The sequence below is a fragment of the Protopterus annectens genome, chromosome 14.part0 (genome assembly GCF_019279795.1).
Source record: "Protopterus annectens isolate FY-2018-M chromosome 14.part0, PAN1.0, whole genome shotgun sequence".
Lineage (NCBI taxonomy): Eukaryota > Metazoa > Chordata > Ceratodontiformes > Protopteridae > Protopterus > Protopterus annectens.
The window spans coordinates 403,566,665-403,579,222 of NC_056748.1; positions in this window are offsets into that span (position 1 = coordinate 403,566,665).

A 12,558-nucleotide genomic window follows, 5' to 3' on the forward strand; every position below is an offset into this window, starting at 1 on the left:
CTTATTTATACTAACCCTGAGTTCACAATTCCTCAGAGAAAAGAATAATGTGCACAAATTAGGCACAGATTTTTATATGATTCTCCTCCTATTTCCCAAGTAATAGCCAGGTTTTGGATGGATGAAGCAAGAGTGACATACAACTGACAGGTACTCGAGCAGGATGTCAGCCGATATTAGAAAGCAAGGTGATCCGTAGTGTGTATAGGGATAATTTTAACATTCTTCAGTGCAGTGAGAACTGGAAAGTATTATGAGTACACTGCTGATGCTTTACATGAAATTGTTATTTCCTTTTCTGTATTGTGCTGGCACATTAGTGTTTTTCAGATATACCAGTGAAGAAGGCCGTAGGTCTATACAGTAACTACATAGTGTGAACTAAGTTTTTTATACTCAGCTGTATTTTGTAAGTTATTTGAGACATGCTGCTTATGAATACTGATGGCTGAGCTGTGTGGTGCATGGTCAATTGCCACTTTACTTCAGGCTTCTTTTGCTCCTTAAAACAAACGTGTTGTCTAAGAAAGATTCATTCATTCATTTGTACAGTGCTCAGGGGAAAGCGGCAACAGTGTTAGATTTTTCTGTCAGGGTTGCAAAGCAAAGTTTACTAAAATATGTCTAGGGTTATTAGGAAAGGTCTCCCTACAATGACCACAGTAGTTATTAGCACATTGTAAAGATTTTTTGGGGGGGTATTGTCTCATCAATGCTTTTCAGATATCCTAAAGAATTATGTATGGATATCCATGCCTAGAAAGTGACTGTTGAGTGACTACTGACTTTTACTTACTAAGGTTTGACATATGACCTATTTATCAACAGAATCTTACAAAATGTCTCCTAAGGATTGTGTGGGTGATGGTCCCATAGGTTGTTTGCAACTGCTGGCATGTGAGATTGATGCTGAGCTGCTGCAATGCCAGGGTGTACTGTATGCAAGGGAATGTCTAGACACTGACTGGACAGTGCTGAGTCATCTATGTTATAACTGGGAGGTTCAACAACATGTTGTTAAGGTCAGGAAAGGATTTTGATTTTTCTGGGTTAAATCCTCTGAATCTCTGTACCACTTTCTTTAGATACACGTGAATTCTGACCTACTAATCCTCCATGCATGTGGATTGTATCCCATCCACGTCCAGGTATTTCCATTGGTGTGTATGGTAGTCTTTAATAACATGTACATTGAGGCAAACAAGGATGCTGTGTTTGTGCAACCATACTGACCATTAGCATCATGTCACTGTCTGACCTCCATCATTCTCACATATGTCCTGCTACACTCTACCTGGCTCTTCCTGACTCTCAGTGGCACTGGGTTGTGCCTGAACTATGTCGTTGTAGATCTAATGCTGGGCACCTAGCTAACTGTGGAATCTGTCTTCACTTGCCTCCCCTTTGTTCAGATGAGATAGTAGCAGGATTGTATTCAAGGTATTCAGGCTGTTCACATGAAACAAGTGTCAGGCTAAATGACGGCCTCCCCCATAATGTAATTTCCTCATTAGCTAAGTTTGTGATCCTGTGTGGTGGTTATGCACCTTCTGTGGAGTATGTGGTCCTGCCAGAACTCTTTGCAGTTGTGTGCCTCTGTCTTCAGTCTGTATCATGCGTTATAGCATCATCGTCAATAGCCATTCTGTCAAGATCAGCCTGCTATTTTGAAACAGAGCTAGTGGTTGTTTCTAGTGCTGACACTGTGAAGAAATATATGAGTGTATTGTTAATGAGACCTGAACAGATGACAGGACTTATCCAGAAAAAAATGATGGCTGCACTTAGCAAGAACTGATATGCAAGGTCCACCTGATGATAAGAAATGTTAAGGGTTATATCTAAACAGGTATCATGACTAGTACTTTGTGGCATAACAATGCAAATGAGCCACACATTAGCTTTCCACACTGCATGTTTGTGGTTGCTGCAATGACCAGAAGGAATCGGTGCCATATCACCTCTGATAATTCTCTGAGCATCCTCATCTATATCATCACCCCGTATAGAGAGAAGATAATCCTCGTCTTATTCTGTATAGATGTATGAGCCAGGCAGAGTAATGTCACTTCTTATCTCCTGCATCAGACTTGCATATTTCATTGTTCTGGGAGTTTGGTACGTTAGTTTCTGGTAAAGCCCAAGACTGAGCCCCAAACTGGTCAGATAAATTGATCAAAATCCTCTCTCATCTGTTGCAGGTGTCAGACTTATAGGAGCTTAAACAGGCAACTGCCTGTTATGACTGGAAACAGCTGAGAGGGATCCACTGCTCCTGACAACAAAGCAGGAACTGATATGATGCCCTGCAAAGGAGGGAACAGATGGCAGGGTGGGCTTCAAAGGTCCAAGAGAGAATGCTATAGTTATAGAGTAAGTACTTTTATTTCTTATATAACAGGGTAATGTTTGTATATACGTGTGTATATATACACACACACACACACACGCGCATATAGTTATATGTGTGTGTATCTATATATCTATCTATACATATATATATATATATATATATATATATATATATATATATATATATATAAAATATGTGTATGGTTTCACTTTATAATCTCGAAATACTAAAATACCGAATTTTAGTATTTCGAGATTATAAAGTAGAAAGTGTAGTTACGCAAAACTGCATAATGTTGAATACAGAAATGTCGAATCTGCCGTTGTTTTGTCGTGTTCGTGACGTGTGGTGCGGTTTGCAGATTTAGCTGGGGATTCAGGTAAGTGGTGTTCTTGTAAGGGTATTGGGTAGGGATTTTAATGTGTGTGTGTGTGTGTGTGTGTGTGTGTGTGTGTGTGTGTGTGTGTGTGTGTGTAGTGGTGGGTTTTATGTGTTTGCGTGTTTAGTGCAACCGCAGAGTTATTATATACAAGTAGTTGGGGTGTGGATGGTGCAGGGACACTTACCCCCTGCTTATAGGTAGGGTAGGTGTGTTTGTTTGTTATGTTGTGTTTGTGTGTGTGTTGTTTTATGCGTTGTACTGTCATTAGGTAGGTGTATGTGTTGAATGATCGCGATTTTGAATTTCACGGTTGTGGGTGTCTGTTTTTTGGTCTTTCAGCTTTATAGTCTATATACAAGGGCGCCCGCAGGCAGGTGCAAGGGGGTGCACTTGCACCCCCCTGGATTTTCTTAATCTAGCTGTGTGACGATGTGATGAAATCGAAAAATGTACTGACAAAACCTTACATTTTTCGATTTCAACTTACTTTTTTCTTTTTTTCCTTTAAACCTGCATCGTTCGCTGAAGCCTGAGATGCTATTGGAGGTTACAGTCACATGCTGACGACTCCGAGTGCATCAATTCCTCCTCAAACTGCATCTCCCTTTACGACCGTTGACAGCTGGATAGAGTTACCCATATTAAGACAGTGCAGCAGGTCAGAGACAGTCCAAGAACTCTTTACTTTAGCTCATTGAAGTCAGATCATTGGATTCGACTGTGTGTCCTGTGCAGCACTTAAGGTATGTTACTGATCAATGCACATCAAGAAAAAAGCTCCTGGTATTTTTTTTTTTTTACACTAAATCAAAGCTTGGTGCCAAAACGTGAAAGTGGCGCGCGCACTTGGAACAACTCATCCTGATGAGAAAATATTATATTTATGCAGGCATTTGTATCTGGGTCAGGGTGATTTATTTGTATTTACCAGAAACTGTTATAATTGCAAAAGTTCAGTCTGAGTTACAAAAAAATTAATGAAAAGAAAATTTTAGTTGTGCTTCTTTGCTTCGTTTTTAGATCAAGTTTTTAATTGCGAATTTGCGCTGCACTTTAGTGAAACTGTATTTTGACTACGCACTCTTGCAATCCTTAGTAACTAAGTGTGTGTGACTGGGACATGGTTAATGTTCTGTCATGTGCTATTATATGCTCAGTTTCCTCTGTTGCAAGCTGGAAAAAATAAGTAATCGGAAAATTAATGCCGGAAAATCTTTACTCAAGGGCTATAGTATAGCCTCCTACTACTAGCGAGTCAGTACAAGAATTCAGGACAAGAACATTTCTCAGTGACAAGTTAAATCCTTAAAACAGGATGTAGCTTCGTCACACGCCAGTTATTTTTGACTCAATTAGACTTCTGTTGCAGATGACTTCCCGCCGCCTTGGAACAGGAGTGTCAAGAGTAGACTGTAACAGCAGTACAGCTGGTTGTGTCTGTTGTCTGTCACTGTTTGGGAGGAAATAAATCAAACGATGCATAAGGTAACAGTGAGGAAGAGACCACAGACGCTGCTAGTAGAATAAGGAAACAGTAAATTGTATCCCTGTTCCATCTGAAAGGGACATGGGCTCAAAGGTTGGTAAACAAAACCTAGTTGTTAACAGCTGTGCTGTGTGTTAAAGAGTCTCTTTATACAAGTTTGGAGATCTCTTCTTCCTGAACTATTTGTTGTCATTGTTCTAAATGCAAACTACATCAGTCTTGTTAGAAGTCTATTTTGGCATGGCATGTGACATTGAGTAAGTGTTGTTCATATTGATTTTATCTAGTGATGGAGGGGAACACTGGGGGAAAAACCCGAGAGAGTGATAGCTTGTTGGCATATTATCATCTTCTGCTGTTTTGCCCTTAGATGCAATTTTGTAATGTAATCTTGGTTTCTTGGGTTTGCTGTGTTTGGGACTTGCATTTGTGTGTAATTTTGTTTCCTCAGCTTTAGTCATAACTTAAGTGTATATGTTTTATTCAGTATGACATCATAGCAGCTTTTGATTATCTGTTTATGTAGCCTTCTCTGCACTTAGCATATTTCCTGATGCCTGCTAGAGTTTTCTCAGGAGTCTATGGTTTCTTGCAACATCACAAATAATTGGACATTTGAAATGACATTTTTAAAAGAAAACTCCATCCAAAAACTAAAAGTGTGTGTGTGTGTGTGTGTGTGCGTGTGTGTTTGTAAGAAATAGGTAGTGAAAGGTATGGGTGTGTGTGTGTAAGAAATAGGTAGGGAAAGGTGTGTGTGTGTGTGTGTGTGTGTGTGTGTGTGTGTGTGTGTGTGTGTGTAAGAGGGAGGTAGCTAGGTCTGTGTGTGTATAAGTAAGTAAGGAGGGGTCATACCTCACAATTATCCAGATTTTTGCCTCATATTTTCGGTTTGTTTCTCATAAAATTGTGTTTTTTCTTGCAAATCACTGAGGATTGAAGTCAGAAAATGTTGGCAGACATTTGAGTTTTAGGCTTCATATCCTCAGAAAATGCATACTAATACAAAACGTGTTCTATCCACTTTCTAAGGAGGTATGGGAATGTATGTTTGTGTCATATCTCAGAACTGTAAAGATTTTCACAGAATGTCTAGATTTTTGCTTTATATTTTTGGTCTGTTCCTCATAAAAAATATTTTTTTCTTGATAAATCACTGGGATGAGCTAAGGATTAAAGTTATTAAATAATGACAAGTATTTGAGCTTCAGACTTCATCCTTTAGAAAATGCATTCTAACACAAATCCTGTTATTATAGCAACTTTCTAAATGGGTCCCTAGTTTTGGGCCCTGGTCCCCAACACTATAACAGGCTTTGTCCAGATTTCTTGTGCTAAGAGATTGAGAGGTATGGTGTGTGTGTGTGTGTGTGTGTGTGTGTGTGTGTGTGTGTGTGTGTGTGTGTGTGTGTGTGTGTGTGTGTGTGTGTGTGTGTGTGTATAAAAGTGAGGTAGCATACCCCTCGGCTGTCCAGGTTTTTGCAGAATGTCCAGATTTTTGCTCCATATTCCTCCTAAATGGATTGAAGTTGCTAAATAATAACAGATGTTTGAGTTTTAGACCTCATATCCTTTAGAAAAATGCATACTAACAAATTCTGTTATTTTTAGCAACTTTCTAAGTTCATGAGGGCAATATTTATAATCTCTCCCTGTTTATTTTAGGCTTTGTCCAGATTTCTTGCACTAAGCCGATGAGGGTTGTGTGTGTGAGAGTATGAAATGCCCTAGTTAGAGTTAGCAGGTGGAATTTATTTTCAAGTGTATTTTTTGGACTTGTGAGCTTCAAGGGAAAAAAATTACTGCTGCTCATGCTAAGCCTGCTTAAAATGTGCAACTGTTTTAATAAGCAAATGGTATCACTGTTGTGGTATAAGATTTGAAAGCAGTGTTAGTAGCACAGTAGGTAGCATGCTTGCATCTTGCTGTAGAGGGCTATAGGTTCTACTCCCACAGCATATAGATTTGTATTTTAAGGGGATGGTGTGCTGCAGTCCTGAGAATGTCCTCCTTTGGAGGAAATGCCTAGTAACTATGAACCAGTTTTCAACTTGCCACCCATTCCCTATTGCAGTATACCAACTTACCATTTTTAATGTAGCATAGGCAATTTATTCTTTAAGATCAGTAGGCACTGAAATATAAAGTTTTCTAGCAACAACCGTTGCATTAGTTTCAGATCTCTTTAATGTGGAATTTATTCAGATGACTTACTTCTGCAGAGATTCTGCATATTGATTGATATCGGTGGACAGAAGTTTGAGTGGCCCTTTATGGTTGAAATGTTCTGAATTGGGCAGGTTGTCATTATTGGTTCATATGATTTGTTTCATTGCTTAAAGGAAAAATGTTCAGAACTATAAATTTAAAACACACTCTAGCAAGTGGTGCTGTATTATACAAGGGATATAATTCAATTATTATATAGTATAATTAATACAGTCAGGAAGCTGAATCAAATAACTTTTGATTGGTTCTAAAAGTGTGTGCAAGGAGCCTATGATTTGAAAACAGCCCAAAGGTAAACTTACCCTGCCACTGGCCAGATGCATTTTCTTTGAATACGGGTTTCAGTTTCAAAGGTAGAGAAGTTGTAATGCTAAGTCTCTTTTCATTGTAAGACTATTGCTTTGTTTAGGTTTAGTAAATGTCTATCAGTGTTTGTGCTATAAAATTTGAAATAAAAGTTGTAAATGAAATCCAAATATCTGTAATTATTGTAGAAGTAAAGCATAAAACAGTATGCACACAGAGATTTAAACAGTGTCTATGACAAATAGGGAGAAATAGTAATGGGACACTGGAATGGCTGTGTGGGCGGGGGTGGGGCTGTGTGGGCGGGGCAGCAGAGGGGGTGTGGCTGCATGGGCGGGGCTTGGGTTTGCACCCCCCTGCAAAAAATCCTGCGGGCTCCCTTGTCTATATATATATATATATATATATATATATATATATATATATATATATATATATACATATATATATATATATATATATATAAAACAATAGGAGATATGTCATTTGTGAATATCAAACTGATTTATACAAGCTGCTTGTGTTACAAATGTATTAGAACTGTATGTCATGTGTATATCAAACTGATTTATACAGATGTTTGTGTTGAAAAGGTAATTGTAAAGTGCTTATGTTTGAAATGTGTCCACAGTGTGCGCTACTGGAAAGAACAGAAATATACATGCACTATTGTAACTGTTTAAATGTATATGCTTTAACAGAGAAAATTGGGAGACAGGAGGTTAGCCTCATTCCAACAAAATGTAAAATATATCTGAAATTAAATCACTTTACGGGCTATGCCATGAAGATGTTGTCTCACAGGTTTCAATACAGCCAGAGACACACAGCCTGCATCAGGAAGCTTATTATTGTCTTTGGGGTGAACTAATTTCTACTCTAGAAAAGTGGAAATATGAAATTGTTTTATGACTTCCAGCACCTGTGTGTATTTTTACAGGTAGGTACTAAATCCTACCAGCTTCCAGCAGTGGGGGTTTGCATGAAAACCTAGAGTCATGTGACCAGATGACGTCATTGTGCCAGCTCTCTTGGAAATTATATTTTAGATATTACAAAGTGAAAACTCAGACTGAACATTCTGTGTTCTCTCTTGGGCCTGACAACAAGAAGGGCCATTCACCACATCATCAGCCTTGTCTATTAAGTAAGTTGTTAGGGAATAGTAACTCTCTTAGATTCAGTCAGGAATATAGTGAAGCTTAGTTTAGATATCATTTTTCTTTATTTGTCTGAGCCTGTTTTCAATGTTATTTTAAGTATTTCCTATGATTTTGAACTCTGATCTCACTCAGAATATATACTCAGTAATTTCTTGTTCTTTTATTATTAAATATATTTAAACTTTTCATTTTGGCTGATTTTGTTGAGATATTTAAGTTTTGAGAATACTTGCATATTTATTTGGTGACACTGTGTGGGCCACTCCTAATAACTTTGCTCTTGATCAAACTACCATTTGTATTAATGTTAATTTTACTCAGTATATTGGGTACCTTTGTAAGGTCCTTAAGGTTGGTGGCACTGGTAACTACCTTATAGTCTAGACAGAAGGGGGAATAGCTATTAAACCTGTACCAGCCTTCCCCAGGTGTGTGTGTGTGTGTGTGTGTGTGTGTGTGTGTGTGTGTGTGTGTGTGTGTGTGTGTGTGTGTGTGTGTGTGTGTGTGTTTGTGTGTGTTGCTTATACAAGAAGTAAGTTTGCTGCCACAGTTTTGTTAATAAGCATGTATTTTGACATCTATATGTATACAACTATGAAAGCAGACAAATGCACTGACATGTATTTCCTTGTGATATGTTCATGTACATATTTCAAACTTATTGAAGTGCAAAATGTAAAGCAATGCCATTAGTGTATGTTACTGTTTATGGTATGTTAGAGACATACCTGCCAGACTTACATAAAATTAATATTTACTGCTATTGATTTCCATTAAAGTTAAGACTGTATTACTTACATCACAAAGTTTAATGCTTAATTAGAGCCAAAATTTAACTTTTAGTGTAAAATTCATTTAGCAATAAAATCTGTGTGTACATTTTGGTGATATTTTTGGTGATTTCTGTAAGTTTCCTGTACTTACAAAATGGCTGTCAACAACCAGCCACTACAACTAAGGTATAGTGTGTGTATGTGGGAGATGAGGTTTGGGGTGGGGGGTGAGTACCAATTGCATGACCTGCATACTAAAGAGTTATGATCCCCTTATTTCATACTGTAATGATGGTATTCAAATATACACTGGGAATATTAATCTCATTTCTCAAAATTAAATGTTCATTTTAAATTCCGTCCTTAAATTGACTATATGTTAACTTTTCTAATCAGATCAGTACATCAGTACATGATAGATAATCCCCCAACCATCACCAGAAAGGTGATGTGGCACTACAGAATGCATCATATGATGAATCACTGACTATTCAGTACAGACAGTGAGAATTTGTTAAACACCATTACATCACAAAGGAAATGAAAAGATGGTCAGAGAATGACTGCAACTCTGAACTTTGATGCAGCAAAGCCCAGCCCCTCTTTTGCAAAACAGTGCTTCCTTATAGCAGGCATGCATGACATAGAATCAGTTACTAAATAAGTAAACAAAAAAAATGTCTTCATCAGGGAGAAAAAGATGGCTGCTATCCTATAGACATTGTAATTCCTGGCTCTCCTACACTTTTCAAGAAAATCCAGTTAGAAAGATGCTAAGCAGCAACTAAAATGACAGTACTCAACTAAAAATAAAAAAGAATCCACTACCTACCTGTTACTGGAACTAAATTTTATCTTTCTTTGTTGTAAGTGTACAAATTTTGTGGAATGAACTTCAGTACTAAACTGCCATGAGCTATTAAGGGTCTTTAGCAGCATACCGAGACATAAGGAAAACTCTAAAATGTCAAATGAAGAATTGAATATGGAGACTGTAACTGCTGAAACAAATTACTCAGTACTTGCTTCTCCAGAGAAAGACATTACCTCGAAAAGACCAAAAACTGGTAAACAACAGGAGTCAGTAAAACCCTCTGGGAAATTAAAAATGAATTAACCAGTAAATGTGGAAGACCTAAAAACTGCCCTTCGACCAAAACACCAAGCAATTAAGGATCTCACCATGCAACTTTGAATGTTCGGTGAGTCCTTTAATCAAATAATGACAAGGGTGGAAAAAACAGAAAACAAGATTGCAGACAACAAAATCAAAATTGAAAAGCTGAATCCATCATTCAAAAATAACTTGAAACTCATCCAAGAAATGCAAGCAAACATTATGGACTTAGAAGCCCGTTCACAAAGAAATATTATTATTATTATCGGGCATTCTGGAACATATTTTCCATCCTGAACTAATATTAACAATCATCCAGATATTACCAGCTCTACTTAAAAATCCTGAAGAGGTGAAGGAAATAAATCTAGAAAGGGCTCACCATGTGCTACATGTTACACAGAATGCAGGCAATCCGAGACAGATCTATGTCTTGTCTTTCAGCTTTTCCCAGTTAGAAGTCACCACTGCAGAACTCTGGACCGCTAATGATTGGCAGTAGCTTTTTATGGTGCCGAGGTGCCAGCCCAACACCCAGCCTTCAAAGAAGGCACACCCATTTATGCACGCACCTACCCGCATGTCTTTTAAACGTCACTTAACTGCGGGGAGGACATGCAGACTCCACACAGAAGGCACTCCAGCCGAGAATAGAACTGGAGAACGTAAAACTATTAAAGTACCAACATGTCCTGAAAATTCTACAAGCTGCTAAAAAGAAAGACTCACTCACCAAGATCTCTTTCATGCAGGATCTTCCTTTTCAGGTTAGGCAAGCAAGTACCTTGTTATTTACTTACTGAGATTTTAAATACACAATAATAAATACTGCAGAGGCAAAAGATATCTTTATGAAGATCTTTCAGGAAATACCTAAATTGAATCTGTCCACTACCTGACTCAAAACGGAGCGTATCCTGACAGTACTATCACTTGCTTTATGTGTAGGGGTTTTTGGGTATCTGCTTCTTCCTTCCTGTGATGCAACCCTGTCCCATAGTAATGATCTGGTTGGTATCGGCTGATGACAAACTGCTTTTTTTTTCCAAGTAAATTGTCGAGGGAAGCTTCCTCTACCAGTAGACTTCATTTATTGGTTGGACACAAAGCAAAGAACAGAAAACAACAATGGACCACCTTCAACTTAACTGTGGATAGTACTGTATTGGTATGTGAAAAACTCCACAGCAATCTCAACTATTTTTAAATTGGCAGCCAAAAAGAAAAAGTAAATTCTCTGCAATAAACTGCTCAGTTCTAAAAATTCAATAAAGAAACAACAAAAACTGCAGCAGAAACACAGCAAGTGGATAAAACAAGCCAATACTTTAATAAAAAATGATGAGCGCTTTCACAAAACCACTTTTGCTTCTTCAGGTCATACCCGATAACTAAAACACCACAAACTAAATACAAAGATACTATTCCCCTAGGCCACCCCAACCAATAGACACACAGAATATTACAGTTGCTATGTAACTAATTACTTGATACTAGTACAATTCAAAGACTAAGCATAACTTAGTCATTAGCAGTCTTGTCTACTTTAAAAACTATTTTTACAAACATTATCTCTTTATATCAAAGAAAACATACAGTACAATAAAATTCTACATTATTTAAAACATTTTAAAAATTTACTTATTTGAAAGAGTAATTGCTTGAGTGCAAAAAAATCTTTAACGTCAGGATCTAGGCATATAACATCAGGTGGATATATTTCCATAAGAACAAGATACCTAATTAAGGTGAGAGACAAAAAATATGAGAAATGGAAGAGAGGTCGAACTACAACTTTGAAAACTGAAGTAAACAAGCTGGACAAACAGATTAAACAAAGTGTGAGACAAGATCAAGGAAATTTTTGAAGAAAATTTATATAAGATATTGAGCATAATAGGAAACCTTTTTTTAGCTACATAAGATGTGGAAGGAGTAAAGACACACAAACTGATAAACTGTGCAGATTCTAAAATTTATTCTCAGACACAACAGATTATAGATATATTTACAAAATCTTATGCAAAACAGTTTGGCTTCAGAAAAGGGGTGGTAAGTTGTCCTAGCGATATCCAGGTAACCCCAGATACTGGAATCAAATTAGATTGTATTGAAAAAGAACTGCGCATACTGGATCCAAACAAAGCACAGGGAGGAGACGGAATTAGTAACAATGACCTGAAAACACTTCAGCAAGAACTTTGCACCTCACATACCCCTAAATAAATATATTAACTCCAAGATCGCACTACCATGGAGGTTAGGGGTAAACGTCAGTATGCTTGCCAAGTAATTACTTACCTTTAGTTACACGTCAGTGTTTGAGCGGTCAGTGTTTTGAACATTGTGTTCTTGGCTCGATGTTATGAACATCTGGGAAGTGGGATTTTGTTTATATGAAGGGGACCCAAATATATATATATATCTATATATATATATATATATATATATATATATATATATATATATATATATATATATATATATATATATCCACAAACCAAATGAATAAAATCGCACACCCCATAAAGCTGTATAAGGTAAAGGGCAGGCATTGTTGCATTTTACGGTTCACTATTGAAATGTTGGCACTTGTAACACTGAGTGCCAACAGACAGGAAAAAAAGGTTGAAAATCTAGGAGAGCAAAAAATCACTTTTCTCCTTAAACGTCTTTTCTTTTGAAGGAAGAAAAGCCCCGTATCCCCATGAAGTTGTATGTACTATCTCCAGGATTTTCATACCTTGAA